Here is an 18091-nt window from a genome sequence, read left to right on the forward strand (position 1 = left end):
TTGAATTGGCTACTTTAATAGAGTTTGTCAAAATAAAAGTGATCTTCACAAATTGAACTCAGAATGGGGAACTTAGCTTTCAATACAAAAGAAAAAGGAACAACAGATTTCCAGCCTCCAACGGATATCCTGGCCAGGTTTATGTACATACAAAATTTACATTTACAAGTGCTTACTTACTTGGGACTTAAAGAAAATCTTGCCCTAAAAATGACTAAGATAGGACTCTTTTATTGCATATGCAGTTAAGTTAGAAAAAGCTGGCTTGATAAAAATATCTTTTCAGAATTCTGACTTCAAAAAAACAAAAGGCTTTCTAGGGGAAACTTGCATTTCTCTTCCTGTGTCTTTGAAATGTAAGTGTTCTGATATTCTTCAGTGTGTGTGTGTGAGTGTGTGTGTGTATGTGTTTTGAGAACTTGGTCACTACCATCCAAAAGTACTTATATGGTGTACATTTGGCAGCCAGTCAAATAGACTGGGATTCTGAGCAGTCTTTTCTCTGACTGTACGACTCTCAGGGGCTTTTTGCCATCTTAACCTTCATTGTGTCAGCCTGTACAACAAAGACCATTACTTTCTTAAACTACTTTTGGGTGTAAACTTTCTGGATCTTATTTAGACAGCATGCTTTACACTTTTCTGGGGAAGCCTCTTGCATCTTATTGGTTTGAGTCACTATTAAGGTATACCTCATTTATGGGCAGATCATGGATCCTTCAAATTGGAGAAACTTCTAAATTGGTAAATTTTTAGAGAGCTCTCATTATAAACAGCTGTTTCATTGGCTCCTATGGGGGGGAAATGTGGGAAATTAGACATATAATGGTTAACTAAAAACTCCTTTAGTTTCAAACAAACCCAAAAAATTGGTTTGGGAAACCTTATTTGTGGTCTCTGCTTCCCCTAAATGGGTCTTACAGATGCTAATAAAAACATTAGAATAATTATTATTAATTAGGCTAAGTAACAGGGAAAAAAACTGAAGGAAAAGTCTAAAAACTTTTTCCCAACAAGGTGAAAATTCTAAAGGGACTTCTAAATGAATAAGAAATCTTTAGATGGTTATTTTAAAGTGGGATAAATAAAACAGACATTAATGAGATAAATCAAAGATTGGATACAATACTACCTAAGATTGGATGGGCCAAAGGGATCTCCTACTTGTCATCAACATTAAAGGGCCAGACCCAAACAAGTCTGCCCTATTTACCCCAGTTTAAAATACATATATTTTATTACATATAAATTTTATACACGTAAAATTACACTGAGATACCTGACCAACAATTACTTGGGGCAAAAGTTAGACCAATTAATCAAGTTAAAAGATTGACAAAAGTGCCTGAGTCCCTTGGCTCAACCACTCTCTGGGGACCCCAGAGTCTTTATAAAAATTGGTATGTTTAAATGGGCATTGTATAAGATAATTACCTCTCTTTTGCCTAATTATATTGTGTGGGATAGACATGTTTCACTGGGGAATTCTTCCCCTGCTTGATATTATAAGACGGCATATGAAGGAAATATTAATTAAACATACTAAAGGAAAGCAGTGGAATTACCTGAGCCTATACAATATAAAGTAAAAACTGACAGCTAATATTTAAGGGATAATAAAAATAAATAATGGAGACTTTACTCTGGGTCTAATCTGTGCACTCAGAAAGAGGGTCTTTGTTGAATGCCTTATGCAAGTTTTGAAGGTATGATAAATTAAACCATAAAGTTCTAGACTATAGAATTCTGAAATTTCAGTCTAGTTGGAAATCTTCTCACTGATACAGAAAAGCAAATTAAAGAAAACGTAGTTGGGCAAATCAATCTTTCAATATTATTTAGGTGACAGGCCAGTTCTTTGGGGAATTAAAAGCAACTGTCTTTGTCTTGCAAATCGGTACAAATCAGAAATGTAAATACAGACCACAATGACCTGAGACTGAGCCTAATTAGGTAAATTAGGTAGAACCTGAAACCAAGGTTAAAAAAGGGGAAAAAGTGGCCTTTTAAAACTCAAACTGCTGATTAGTCAGTCAAGAAGACGGAGGAGTAGGAAGATGTGGAGTTCATATCTCCCCACAAATGCATCAAGAAAACATCTACAATGGAACAATTCTCCCAGAGCGCCTGATAAACACTAGCAGAGGACCTCAGGCACCTGAAAGAACAAGAAAGATCCCCACGTAACCAGGTAGGACGAAAGAAAGAAGAAGGGAAAAGGAAGAGCAGATGAAGTGGGACGTGACCTGTGACCCTGGGTGGGGGAGCGGAGCTGAAGGTGAGAAGAGGTTCCCGCATCTGGGGAAGCAGCGGGGAGAGAAGCTGGGGCAGAAGGAGAAATTTGGTGGCTCAGAGAACAGTGCAGCAGCCAGTCTGTGGCAGGCAGGAGAGAGTGAGGCCTACACAGATGGTCTGGCCACAGCTCTGCATGCCCCAGACACTGGTGACCACTGGTGCACACGAGGGCTGAGTGTTGGAATGTGGGGTTTGAAGAGCAGACCCAGGAAGGGGAATGATGTTGGCTGTGAGGAGACAGCTCAAGGGGATAGGAGTGAGGAGCTCCACAACAAGGAATGCTCCTGGAGGAAGCCCAGATAAGCATAGAAGCAAAGTGCCACTGCTGAGTGATGCACAAAGGGCGGGGCCACCATTGCAGCCTCTCTCCTCACACACCAGCCTGCCTCCACAGGCGCTAGGAAGGGCTCCTGCCAGAGTGGCTCACATGCCCCCAGCCATCATCACCTCAGCACTCTCCTGCTTGGGTGGCCCATTTGCCCAGCTTGCCACCTTGACTCCCTCCTGCCTGACAGGCTCGTACATCCCATAGCCACCCAGCACCCTCTCACCTGGGCAGCCTGCCTGACCTGATTGCCGCTTCTACATCCTCCTGCCTGACAAGCTCGTGTGCTCCAGCAGCCTTGGGAGCAGACACCAGTGGGTGGCCCACATGCAGAGATGGGGCTGAAACCACAGCTGAGTTCCAGGGAACATGCAACTAAGGAAGAAGAGCTGAAATCTCTCCTCATGGCTGTGCAAATCATGGCATTACACTTCCTCTGATGGCTTCCTAAATTCAGCACCTGGGAACATCCCAATGGACAAGTGCTCCTGCAGCTGAGACAGGTCTGGCTTTAGCAGCTGTGGGTTTTGTGGGCACATACATGCTGGGGTTTGGCCAGGCCAGAGCCTGAGCTGCCTCCATATCTCACATAGTGGGTCCAGGTACATAATTACTGCAGTCCTGGGACCTGACCTCAGTGGATCTGGGCCAGTGGCCTAGTAAAAATGATGCCAGAGTCACCAGGGCCAGTTGCCGGCATAACCATGGTTAAGGTGGGACTGAGAGCAGTACCAAAAGCCGTGTACTTTGTAAGCCTACACAATGGGCGAAAGGAGACCAAACAGAGCATACCCACAGGTGAACACCTCCAGAGGAGGAATACTCAATGGCTTCTATCCCAGTGGGAGTGCTCCAGTCCTCCCGACCTCATACCGCAGATCAGAAACACAGCTAAGAAACAGACCTGACGGCCTCTACTCCAACGACTAGGGGTCAGGACCCAACCCTGACAAGGCAGTGACAACCACAGAGGAAAGGGAAATTTCTGCTGAATAAAAATCAAAATTAAGGGCTTCCCTGGTGGCGCAGTGGTTGAGAATCCGCCTGCCGATGCAGGGGATGTGGGTTCGAGCCCCGGTCTGGGAAGATCCCACATGCCGCGGAGCGGCTGGGCCCGTGAGCCATGGCCGCTGAGCCTGCGCGTCTGGAGCCTGTGCTCCGCAACGGGAGAGGCCACAACGGTGAGAGGCCCACGTACCGCAAAAAAAAAAAAAAAAAAAAAAAAAAAATCAAAATTAAGAAAATCAACAGGAAAGATCAAACTTGGAAAAAGTTTGCAATATCAATATCTGGCAAAGAACTTACATACAGATTAAAGAATTTTTACACTTCAAAAATAAAAAGACAATCCAATGGGAGAAAATGGCAAAAATATATTTATGGATATGTTATATATATAAATGTAAAGTATATGTATCTATGAATATATGCCTATTGGCTATTTGCATGTCTTCCTTTTATTTTTAAGTGCCTAATTATATTTTTTATATGTATACACACTATTACATATAAAATAGATAACTAATAAGAACCTACTGTATAGCACAGGGAACTCTATTCAGTACTCTGTAATGACCTATATGGGAATAGAAACTAAAAAAGAGTGGATATATGTATATGTATAAGACTCACTTTGCTGTACAGCAGAAACTAACACAACATTGTAAATCAACTATACTCCAATAAAAATTAATTAAAATGTTTACATATATTGTATACAACATATATATTAAGTATATATAATTTATATATATTTAGAGATTGCTCCATCAAAGACGTATAAATTATAATTATAATGAGATACCACTACATGCCACTATAATGTCTAAAATTTTTAAAACTGTTAATATCAAGTTTTGGTGTGGACCTAGAGAAACATGAATACATTGTTAATGGGCTTGTAGCATGAAAGCTTTAAAGTTAAATATACATTTACATATGACCGAGCAATTACCTAATAGTTCATACTTATCCAAGAGATATGAAGTCTTATGTCACACAAATTTGTTCACAAAAATGTGTAACACCATTATTCATAATAGGTAAAACTGGATATGACCAAAATATCCAAGATTTTTTTTAAACATCTTTATTGGACTATAATTGCTTTACAGTGGTGTGTTAGTTTCTGCTTTATAACAAAGTGAATCAGTTATACATATACATATGTTCCCATATCTCTTCCCTCTTGCATCTCCCTCCCTCCCACCCTCCCTATCCCACCTCTCTAGGTGGTCACAAAGCACCGAGCTGATTTCCCTGTGCTATGCGGCTGCTTCCCACTAGCTAGCTATTTTACGTTTGGTAGTGTATATATGTCCATGCCACTCTCTCAGTTTGTCACAGCTTACCCTTCCCCCTCCCCATATCCTCAAGTCTATTCTCTAGTAGGTCTGTGTCTTTATTCCCGTCTTACCCCAAGGTTCTTCATGACCTTTTTTTTTTCTTGGATTCCATATATATGTGTTAGCATACGGTATTTGTTTTTCTCTTTCTGACTTACTTCACTCTGTATGACAGACTCTAGGTCCATCCACCTCACTACAAATACATCAATTTCGTTTCTTTTTATGGCTGAGTAATATTCCATTGTATATATGTGCCACATCTTCTTTATCCATTCATCCGATGATGGACACTTATGTTGCTTCCATGTCCTGGCTATTGTAAATAGAGCTGCAGTGAACATTTTGGTACATGACTCTTTTTGAATTATGGTTTTCTCAGGGTATAGGCCCAGTACTGGGATTGTGGGGTCGTATGGTAGTTCTATTTTTAGTTTTTCAAGGAACCTCCATACAGTTCTCCATGGTGGCTGTATCAATTTACATTCCCACCAACAGTGCAACAGGGTTCCCTTTTCTCCACACGCTCTCCAGCATTTATATGGTACTGGCACAAAAACAGAAATATAGATCAATGGAACAGGATAGAAAGCCCAGAGATAACCCCACACACATATGGTCACCTTATCTTTGATAAAGGAGGCAAGAATATACAGTGGAGAAAAGACAGCCTCTTCAATAAGTGGTGCTGGGAAAACTGGACAGGTACATGTAAAAGTATGAAATTAGAACACTCCCTGACACCATACACAAAAATAAACTCAAAATGGATTAAAGTCCTAAATGTAAAGCCAGACACTATCAAACTCCTAGAGGAAAACATAGGCAGAACACTCTATGACATAAATCACAGCAAGATCCTTTTTGACCCACCTCCTAGAGAAATGGAAATAAAAACAAAAATAAACAAATGGGATCTAATGAAACTTCAAAGCTTTTGCACAGCAAAGGAAACCATAAACAAGACCAAAAGACAACCCTCAGAATGGGAGAAAATATTTGCAAATGAAGCAACTGACACAGGATTTATCTCCCAAATTTAGAAGCAGCTCATGCAGCTCAATATCAAAGAAACAAACAACCCAATCTAAAAATGGGCAAAAGACCTAAATAGACATTTCTCCAAAGAAGATATACAGACTGCCAACAAACACATGAAAGGATGCTCAACATCACTAATCATTAGAGAAATGCAAATCAAAATTACATTGAGGTATCACCTCACACCGGTCAGAATGGCCATCATCAGAAAATCTCCAACAAGATTTATATGGGTGAACCAGTTGTGGTATATCCATACAATGTCATATCATACAGCAGTAGAAGGATAGAATTATGAGGAATGCAACAAGGATGAATCTCAGAAACACTATGCTGAGAAAAAAGCTAGACACACAAGAGTATGTACTTTATGTTTCTGTTTATATGACTTTCTAGAAAAGGAAAAATGAATCTATGGCGACAGAAAACATATCAGCAGTTGCCTGTATCAAAGATGGAGTAGAGAGTGACTGCAAAGAGGAAAGGGAAAACTGCAAAGGGGGGTAATAGGAAAATTGTCTACCTTGATGGAAACAGAGTTACAAAATATTTACATTTGTCAAAATTCATTAAAGTGTACATTCAAGTTAGTATATTTTTTATATTATACCACAATATATTTATTTTAATAAAAATAATTATGAAGAGTAGGTAAGTGGGCAAAGGACCTGAACGCCAGCTTTAGCTATGTTAGAGCTGTAAAATCAAAAAAAGATCAAGTTGCCCCTAATTTAAAAACCAAGAAAATGCATAGAGGTTGAGGAATAGAGATTTTAACTTATTTTAAGAGTGAGTTTTCTAACAATTAGAGCTTCCTAAAAATGAAATAAACTTATTTTGAGTTGCAATTTCTTTCTCAGTGAGGACATTCAAGTACGAGATGACGATCATTTTTCAGGTATGTTGTAGAAGTGCCTTAGAGATTGAAATCTGCATTAACCAATACTTAAGATGATTCAATAACATCAGAAAATATGCTATATTTATATATGCTCTTTTATGGTAGAGTTGTCTATAATGTTTTCTAAAATATCCTTTGAATTAATATTTCAATAGTAGTCTCCAGTGCTGCAAATGTAGGCCAGAAAGTTAGATCTGTGCACAGTCTATTTTTTAAGAAGCTTGTAATCTGGAAGAGAAGATAGACAAAAATGTTGTAGCAAAATGCAGTAAGTTTCATAATAGAGATATCCTCATGCTCTTATATGACATGGAAGCAGTGTCACATTCTTAATATGTCATCTTTTTCTGAAATACTTCAGTATTAATTTCTAACAATGATAATAATTAATTAAGGCATGAATTATTTACAGAGAGATACTAGTTATTCCTAAAATATTTGGAGATTGTTTTAACATGAAGGTATTTCTTAGAAAACCTCCAGTAAAGTTCCAAAACGTGTCTTTCAAAGCCTAAATGTGTTTGTACAATCCTGAAAACCTCAAGGAAAAATGTGAATGTTGCTGATTATCCACCATTTAAAGTTTTCTAGGCTTTGGCATTTTTCTGTAAGTATAAATAATTGACTATGAACTATGCAGAGAGTTGTTTTACCTGAATTTCTTTGAGATCCATCAGATGTGGCCATTAAAATGAGCCAATCTCCTCCATTACAACTACTCACTGTGCAGGCTTCTAGTCAAGCATTGGTGGAGATAGCGCAGCTCAATTTAAATTTAAAATTCAAGGTAATGTAACTAAACAAGTTAGTCCTATCCTTTTCCCCTTACTTTCCCTTAGAGAGTTTTTGAAGTTAGGGATTTGTAAAATGAAAATATTAAGCCAAATTTAATAGCAAAATGTCATTGATATCATTAGTGAAACCAAGCCCAGTTTCCATTTACCCCAAAGTATAAATCGCCTATCTGAGAAGCAGTTCAAATTTAAGTCATGTCAGATTGGTGGTCTTTCTGAGTTTCAGTTTGGAACTCTTATTTGAAGTCATTGTTTCATTCAAGAGCATCTCAATATCAATAGCAGGTTTTCTACTTCAGCAAAAGCCTTGATGTACATCAGTGCCATTGGGTCCAGAGGATAGCCTCTTTGTACGTTTTTCTCTCCCAGTCTCACTGCAATGTTAAAGTCACTGATATCACAGAGCACATTTCTAATCCTAACTATATGCCCTAATTTTGGCAGAAATCCACTCCTCCACTTTTATGCAATGTATTAACAGCCAGAAATTTAATTGTATTTGTTGAGACTGTAATATCAACGTGAAGCATTCCTTTTTTGAAGCTCAAATTCTTAATACTTGCTTTCCCCTTTGCAAGGAGTACTTAATCCTTTACTCCCTTGTCCCCTTAGGCTACCTACGTCATACATCAGTTAAGAAGACATTTCACAAGGGATGCCTTTCCTCATCTTTCCAGGTGAGAAAGGCTCCCTGTTCCATGGCTCATAGTACCCTGTCTATATTTACTACAATTAGTAATTATTCTTTAGACTGCAGGCTCTAAGAAATATGGACAATGCTTGCTTTTCCACACCTTGTATTACCAGCACCTAATGCAGTGCCTGGGACATAGTAGAAGTTCTATAAATATGTAATGATTGATGAATGAATGAATGAACGAATGTGTTAGTAACAAGATAAATGCATAAATCGTATTTGTAAAGCACAATACAAAGTAATTTCATTAATATTCACCCACTTATTTGTACCTTTATACCCTTCTCTTCATTTATATATCTTAGAATTACTTTTAATTTTATCAGCAGGGATACAGGATTTAATGATGAAATTTTGATGAAATGTATTAGAAATATTTGTGAGTGAGTAAGCACTATGCCATGGTGAGAGAGAGAAAAAAAATAAAAGCTATTGCTATATTCTTGACTCAAGTCATACTCAATATTATTTGTTACATATTATATTACACACACAAATGCATTCTCACTGGCATGGTATCACCTACATTATTATAATTTCCATTTCCTTCCCAATCCCTTTAAAGCCCACATCTGACCCTTAGACTTATTAAATTGCATTGTTTTAAACCACTTCTCCAATTTGTCAAGGTCATATTATGGTCATGTTGAATTTTGATCTTGACAAAGTATTAATCAGTCTTATCAACTAAAGAGAACTGTAAATTACTAAATCCACATGCTTTTCTATCATCCTAGACTTGATGAAAATACTAAGTAGCCTCTGGCCCAGGATTGACCTCTACATATAAAACTTCTGTCCACTTTGGTTGAGGAGGAACTATAAATGAGTTTAATTGTTCTACCCACTTTGTTTCCAATAAATAGGTCTCTGGTGCTGATCTATTTTTATAAATTTGTGAATGAATTCAATTAGTAACATTTTTTTATAATATTAATATTTAATGTCTGATTTCAAGTCATGGATGAAAAAATGCTAACATCAATGAAAACTATTACTTGCCCAAATAGATTAATAATAGTAAGAACAGTTAAAGTAGATTTTAAATCTACTGTCATGTTTATTTACTTTCCTGAATTGTTCCCACTGTGCCACTTCCTTACTTTCTGAATATGACAGGTTCATGCATGACGTCCTCCTCTAGATGCTGTGCCATTAAGAAATCTCTCTGATTATAATAGGTGATCATCTATGATGGATAATAAGATAAATATGCTTGTGTATTTTCAATCACAAATCCATGTCTTGCACAATGAAATGATTTTACTTGTTGCTTGATCACGGGGACTTCTTCCTCTGAATAAATAAGACTTGACTTTGCCTCTTTATGCAGTCATCTGTTCACAGTTCTGCCTCTCTCCAGTAGACTGTGTCTCCTTAAAGACAAATGAATATTCATTCATCTTTGATCCCCATTGCTTAGCATGCATAGTAATTGTTCAACAAATATTTGTTTAATAAGTTAAACACCAATATGCCGTGAAGTAGGAAAATCTGGAGATGTGAGTGGTCAAGATGGGGGGTGTGATTAAAGGACCCCTCTGAATTCTAAGAACAACATACTTAGGAGGGAATGCATGAGTAATCAACGGGGCTGACTACTTGACAACTAGTATGTATTCAACTTTCAAATTCTATATTATAAGCATCCCTGAGTGTAATTTGAAATGGATAGACAGGAATTTTTATTTTATTTTTTCTAATGAGGAAGCAGTGTAGGTCTCTATTCTCATGGCCTCTGTTGCTTCCTATGAATACTTCTCCAATATCTTGACATAATCATTTTCAGGAAGCCAAGAGAGTCCAAAAGAAAATGACAAACAACAGAAATTGCTTTCATTTTCTAGTGTTTGGAAAAACATAAAAATAGGTTTAAGTTTTTCAAACATACTTAGATTTCATGAGATTTTACTTGGTTTATAATCAATATGATAAGATGCATATATATGTATATAGAATCATCATTCATTTTAAATTGGAAATAATGTGTATCCCCATGGCTGATTTGCAAACTGTCAATAATGAGAACCAAGCTTATGTCCTCCTAAGTCTTTTGTAGCCCCATTTTAACACATTTTCTGAAAGTTATTTCACTTCAACCACTCTAGATACTTTCTAAAAAAACAATAGATGACTTTTTAAAATTTTCATTTCAAAATGAAAATATTAAAATATGCTAAAAATTGGTGCAATAATGGAAGCTACAACTTACCATGTAAGTTTGTTTGTAATTGAGCAAAATATGTTCCAATAATTTTTGCATTGTATTTGCCTTTCTCTCTGTAATTACTAACCCTTTTTCTTTCACTATGGAATGTGAATTTTGATTTCTCATCTTCAAATTTGCCTTTAAATACATTTCTACCCCTATTTTTCTTCCATCTGGAAGCTAAGTTTTCAAGAGAAAATTTGTTTCCACAAATATTGAATGTCTTCATATTAGGAATAATTCTAATGCAACTACTTTGTATTTGGAAATGTGCCACTGTGTTTAGGAAGGCTAAACACATACTTTTGGGTAAGTTCAAAAAAGATTACTCCAATGATTCAACCAAATATATTTCAAGCATGTTGATAAGAAATTTCAAACGAATTGTGTGTGATAGCCATCAATTAAAGACGTAAAATGAATGCCTGCTATTTTAAAACATAATTAAGCCAAGGAAAAGCTATGCATAACTAGCATGTTCCATAAAGATAATTGGCTCACTAACTAAATTCTAACAGCCCATTCACATTTCTAGATTTTAATTGAAGAATGGATGGAAATAGTAAGGTGAGCTCATTGCCCAATACACATAAGCATGTGACAATTTTAATTTCTGCAGAGATGTCCATATCGTATGAAATCTTATTAATATTGTGATGGAATACAGTGAATCATGCTGTGAAAGAAGCACATATTTGACTGTTGTACATGTGTTCACACACACACACACACACACACACACAAACACACAGATACACACATTTCTTTTCTTTCCTCTCTATTCTCATTTCAGTCCCATTTTTCCTTTTCTTAGGTAACTGGTATCATGAATTTAATATAAATACTTTGAATCCATGCTTGAAGTTTTTACTATATGCAAATGAATCCATGAAAAATACATGATTGCTTTGAGTTTTAAAAATTTGTATACATATCATCATGCCAAATATGTAATCTTGAAAATCATTTATCATGTATATAATTAATTATTTCGAGTGAAGTATTGCATTGCATCTTAAAAATAGTTTATATATGTCTTTTGTAAGCAGCAAAAACTGGAATTTTTAAATTTATTTTTATTGTCTCTGTGATCAAATGTATTGTGATTATTGATCTATTTCTCCTTTATTTTTCTATGTTTTATCCCTCCCGGTACTAACTTCGTTTAAACACATTTTTCATTCTCTTTTTATGGTCTACCTTTTTATGAATCATATATGAAGTATTCATTTTTAGTGTTTTCTGAAAAATTTGACATATATTTTTAACTTTAAAAAGTCTAAAACTAATTATCTCATCTTCCTCCTAAGCGGTTCATGGACCCCTCAAATTTTAAATCTGATCTCCAGTATTTCAGTATATTATCTAGTGTTTTAGTTTTACTTTGTATATACCCCCATTGGCTATTATTTTTTACACTCAACCGTTATTCAGATTCATTCCAACATTACAAATTTCTTTGCTGGTCACTGTTCAGTGCACCTTCCTACTTCTTTTTATGCTTATTTTCTTTCTTACTGAAGAACATTCTTTGTACAATGGTCTCCAATCTTGCCTAAAACACATGAGAATTATGTGAGAACTTTTTAAAGCTCCCATTATTGAAACACCGCCTAGATCACTTTGGTTAAAAAAAAAAATCTCAAAGTATTGGCTTTAGGCATCAGAATATTTTTTAATGCCTTCAGACAATTCCAATAGCTGCTGCTACTGCTTTAGTCATTTTTTGTTGTTGTTGTTACAGTTTGTGGGGGGTAATTCCTCTTTGTCTATGAATGAAAATTTCTTTACTTCTTGTTCTTGAGTAGTTTTTTAAAATGAGGTGTAGAATTTTAATTTGGACAGCTATATGTCCTCAGTACTTTGAAGATATTATTCTATTGTTTTCCAGCATCTACCTGTTTTCTGATAAGACAACAACATCTACCTGTTTTCTGATAAGGCAACGAATATTTAAAGCCAGCCCTCAAAAACAAGGCTTATTATTTCCAGGGCCCCCTTGAATTTCTTGGTTTCAACTCCTCCTCACTATTCTAATGTTGAATTTGTTTTTTCCCCTTAAATCCTGAGACTGGGGATCCCCCCCCCTTTTTTGTAAGCTTGTTCATTTGCTTTTTATATGTTGCTACATGTAAAAGCAACATATAAAAGAAAACACAAGTATAACAAACTGTGTGTTCAGATTGGAAGAGAGGATTCTCAATATCTGTTCAGCCTATCGTATTGACTGAAAGCATTTACCTTGTTTCTTTTACAACTAACTTGAATATTATGAGTCTTACATCTATACAGTACTCTTCACCCTTCTTGGAATGTCTATGCTCAATAAGGACATTAGTTGATTTGTCACTAATACTGCTTTCCCTACATGTGACCTCATTCAGAGTTCTATCCTGTCCCATATACATAGCATAATCTTATATTTGGTATCTAACTGGCATCAGTTTTCCGGTTTTTTTTTCGATTTACTTTTAAGCTTTACTTTTAGCAGGACTGTACTGAAACACTCTTACACCTTAATAGATCTAATTGTCTGGACTTAAAATAATAGATTTCTCTATCACAGGGGAATTTGTCTTTACAGATACTGATTTCTGTTCTCTGCACATGTTTTCATGTTATATGCCCAGTGTAATATGAAGCGAGTTAATTTATTGTGTTACATATAGTAAAGAATCCAGCAGAATAATGTTATTTAGGTTTTTTTCATTATTCCTATGAATAACAACAACATCAACAATAATAGTAATAGAAAAGATAATTTCTACCTATAGCAAGTCTCAGTTTTTTCTTAAATGCAGTCGAAGGCCCTTCACACTCTATTTGTCAGCTTGGCTTCAGGTTTTCATTTTGTTGGCTAGAAGACAGATAAAGGGGATTATGGACAGAACTGAGCCTGGTTTCTGCTAATCTCCAACTTGAATTCTTTCAAGGGTTGAAAAATATGATTCAAGTATTTCACAGGCCTTTATAACCTTTGTCATCTGTCTGGTATATGTGCCATCATGGGTGGATTTGGAACTGACATTTTATATCTCTGATCACAACTGTATAAATATTTGTTTAGACTGACTATCAACATAGAACACAGACATTCTCTTCTGATGTATGGATGATACAATAGTCCTTAACTGGGCACCTAAGGATGGGGCAGGCACAAACTAACAGAGGGCAATGAGGCAAATTTACAATGAACTCAGATTTTATATTTTCCTTTAGGTAAAAGAGTGGTTGCGTCTATACCAAAAAACTATTTCTTATAATTTGGGTTACATTAAAAATATCTCATATATACAGCCATTTATCTGAATCTATAATAGTGACTTGGTTTTCTCAAATACATTATATATGGAGTCCTTTAGACTGGAATTAAATTAATCATGGTTGTATTTTTTTTCTACTGACTTCCCAGCTATTTACCCCTAGGAAAACTCTCTTAAATAATCAAGAGAAATATTTTAGGCAACATTATGTAAATCATCACCCTTATTAGATGAATTAATATTCTTGAAGTTACAGCTCATTTCATGGAAATCAGATTAACCTGGCGTTATGGGCATTGTCATTTATCAGTAAGTTATTTGTTAATATGCTCAGTATGTGACATAAAATATGTAACTTTAATAAGAGAATGGATCACCTCAAATAATTTAGCAAATCTTGAAAATGATAAGGATTAAAATTGTGGATGTATAAAGGACACAGAAGCTTGGAGAACTTTAAAACCATCTATTTCTATCCTGTTTCCCTCAGACAAGGAAATGAAGGCTGACACTTTAGCATGGTTTGGAAATCCTTCTAAAAATTATCTGACTTTCTCTTAGAATTAACAAGTAATTTAAAGTTTTAAGAACTGCAGAACTGATCACATGAATTACCATAATTTAGTCAAGAATTTTTTTGAATATCCACCTTTTGACAAACACTGTACATATATGTACCAGGCTGTAGAGATGAATAAAATCATCCTTAGTCTCAAATAACTGAAAGAAAAATCCCCCAATATTAGTGAATACTGAGGAATTAAGGATGATGCTATGAGAAAATTTTTATAATGTGAAATTTATTAAGTTAAATAAAATATTTTGCTTTTGAGATTAGAATGCCTTGTTTTTGTTCTAATGATACTGATGATAGATAGTGGTTGTATTTTGCAGAAGTTTTATGGGAGCAAAATAAAAACTTGGTAATGTGATATAAATTTGGTCCCCCAAGGCGATTTTTAATGTGATTTCTATTGGTGTTGTTAATGAGAGAAATTTCTGTGAGCTATTAGAAAAGCAAATGTGGATATCAATATCTAATCAAAAAGAAGGACAAAATAATGGATAATTAGAGAATATATATAACCAGTAAATTAAAAATATACTCACATGCCAAGGAAGCACAGTGGTGGAAGTTTTGCTCATCATAAAGCTTTAACAGTGAGTAGAAGTTATCTTGGTGTCTTGGGTGTGGGAAGATATGCTAACAACCAGTGATAGATCCGTTGTAAAATTTGGAACTGTTTCTTTGGTATTCAATTTCACTTAAGACCTGTGCTTCTGGACAGGATGGAGTAATAGGAACTGGATTTACTCCCCTGGCTTAAACTGCTAAAAGTAAAAAAAAATATATATTAAACAACAATTTTAGACATTGAACAACAAACAGCACAAGACAACGGTTGTATAAAGCTGTTAATTATAATGATAACCCATAAAAACCAGTGGCATAATGTTTTATGTAATACAGTTAAATATTGGTGTTTGAACAAGTCCCTGGTCACCTGTAAAAAATAAAGGTGGATTCTCTTTTCATATTTATTAACAAAATGAATTTCATAGGGATACAGTATTTAAATATGTTAAAATACTACAGTTACTAGAAGAAAACATTTTTGTTTTATTTAATAAAAGTTAATTTTAAATTTTTAAAAATATTTTTATGTGTTGCATTTATTGCTTTAAGATTATACAAATATGTTTTGATATAATTTAATACATGCAGCATCAACTAGAGTATTCAATACACAGAGTATTCAATGGGTATAGCCTTAGTAGTGGGACCAAATTAGCCCTAGACTAAATTGTTTCAGTTGCAGCCTAATAAGGCTTACAAGGAAGCCTCAAAATGATCAAACTATTTCTCAACTACCTCTTTGAGCAAAGTTACAAATATTTTAAAAAATACAAAAACGCCCTGCAACCAGTAAAGTAAAATTCACAATATCTGACATGCAATCTAGAATTACCAGGGATGCAAAGACAAAGGAAAATCTAACCCATAACAAGGAGAAAAATTAATTAATGAAAACACACTGAAAAATGGTACAATCAGTAAACAAAGACATTCAAACAGTTATTATAACTAACTTTCATAGGTTCAAAAAGGTTAAAGGAAAGCATCAACATCTTAAATAGACATATAGAGGATATAAAAATAACCCAAATTGAGTTCCTAGAGATGAAAAATATAGTTTCTGAGATGAAAAATAAACTGGATGGGATTAAAAGAGATGAGGCCATGCAGAAGCAAAGATTGACCTCCCTGCAAAAGCAAAATTTTGTTATTATAATCTGTCCCACTGAGTAGTCCAAATATAAAGTCTGAAATGAAAAATGCCAGCTTGGTCACCTTTTTTCATTTCGAATTTGCTTTACCCTTGCTTTACCCTTTCAAAAATAATTAAAGTATAAAATTATGAAAATTGTATTCAATGGTATTAATACTAAGCATCTATCCATCTTATGGATTGCCCTGCATAATGCAAATATCTAAAATCTAAATATTATGTGTATATATACATATATGTATATATACATATATGTATATATATCTCACTAGCAGAATGAAAAGAAGATGTGAAAGTACAACACAAGTTGTGGAGGAATATAGTAAAGGAAAGTAAAATAGTATTTTTGTTTTTAGATATAGTTGCTCTACGCAGTGGACAAATGATATATGGATTAGCATATTTTATTTTCTGAGAAGCATGAATCAATTTAAAAGGCGAATGGGCAGATGAATTTAAAGAATGATTAATTTGAATACATTATCAGTCTTCAATTTTTCTGTTACTGACAACATCCCCTTTAAGATTTTCAAAATGCTGAAAGGTGGGATTCCAAGATTTTTAGTTGCTATCGAAGCAATTATTAGCAAATCCCTTCTTCTAATCTCATTACAGAAAATACTGCTCTTTGTGCCCAGAGAACTCCCATTAGAACAGATAGCTAGTGGGAAGCAGCCACATAGCACAGGGAGATCAGCTGGGTGCTTTGTGACCACCTAGAGGGGTGGGATAGGGAGGGTGGGAGGGAGGGACACGCAAGAGGGAAGTGATATGGGAACATGTGTATATGTATAACTGATTCACTTTGTTATAAAGCAGAAACTAACACACTATTGTAAAGCAATTATACTCCAATAAAGATGTTAAGAAAAAAAAAAAAAAGGAACTGCATTTCGGAGCAGCTCAGAACATAGGGTGTAGCAGTCTGGAGCTATCCCACATTTCCTGTGTCTTATTAAATATTGTGTATATATGCTATGTATTTATATCTCCATCTAAATATACATCTATATCTCCTAAAATACTGTCTCACATATAATGAAGGCACAGTTTCCAGATAGTTGTTCTGGTAGTCATTAGACAAAATATAGTCTCATTTATTTAAAAAATGTGAAATGAGAGAAATGTATGAAAAACTTGATCCATCTTCTGACTGAATTTGTGTTATTAGTACCTTCAGAAGAGGAAATAATTAATTTATTGTAAATTATTTTATTCCTCATTTATTAGAGAGGAAATTTATAAACTGAATCTGTTAGGGCTTAAAGGGTTTTTTTCCAGAAGATAATATCTGTGGTTCTCACCTTACACTGAGCAGTATATCACTAGTGAACAATCTGACAAATATGTACATTATTAAGTTATTTTATTTTAACCTGGCTTTTTAGTACTATCATCTGATATACATCATATTAATTGACACTGCAATTTCTTCCTTGATTTGTATATTTTTTTCTACAAACACTATGCATTCCATCTTCCACGTATCTTATTTACTCATCCATGTGATGGTCTTCATCTTCAGACATCTTGCTGTCTGAGCTGTTCAACCCTGTGACAGTAAAAGCACACTCACTAGGGACTAGGAGTTTGAGAAGGACTTAGAAAATTGTTTGACACCTGAAAAAAATGGCTCCAGAATATGAAAGAAAATCTGCAAAATTGAGATCAAAACTTGTGTAATTAATATTTTCAACTAATATTACTACAACAGCAATGTTACTCAGCTTTCATATAGTTATCTATAAATTATATTGGATATGTGACTTGGGCACATATTAATGCATTTGATAACGTTTAGGGTAAAGCTTCTAAAAGGGCAATTGCCTAGGACTGAGGAAGGTTTAAAAATGGCCCTGCACAGAATGAACTAGAAGTGACTTGAATGGGAGGCTGAGGCAGAGATGCTGGACCCAGAGAGTTACAGAGC

General features: G+C 35.1%; 1 long non-coding RNA gene across 1 annotated transcript; it reads right to left on the minus strand.

Annotated features, from left to right (window-relative positions):
• Positions 1–9327: 9327 nt before the first annotated feature.
• On the minus strand, positions 9328–15180 carry LOC307049276. Its single transcript, XR_013810750.1, has 3 exons — positions 14981–15180; positions 13376–13464; positions 9328–9774 (listed from the first exon to the last, which is right to left on the minus strand). It is a non-coding gene; the product is annotated as an uncharacterized lncRNA (long non-coding RNA).
• Positions 15181–18091: the final 2911 nt, after the last annotated feature.

The sequence above is a fragment of the Hyperoodon ampullatus genome (genome assembly GCF_949752795.1).
Source record: "Hyperoodon ampullatus genome assembly, chromosome: 2".
Classification (NCBI taxonomy): domain Eukaryota; kingdom Metazoa; phylum Chordata; class Mammalia; order Artiodactyla; family Ziphiidae; genus Hyperoodon; species Hyperoodon ampullatus.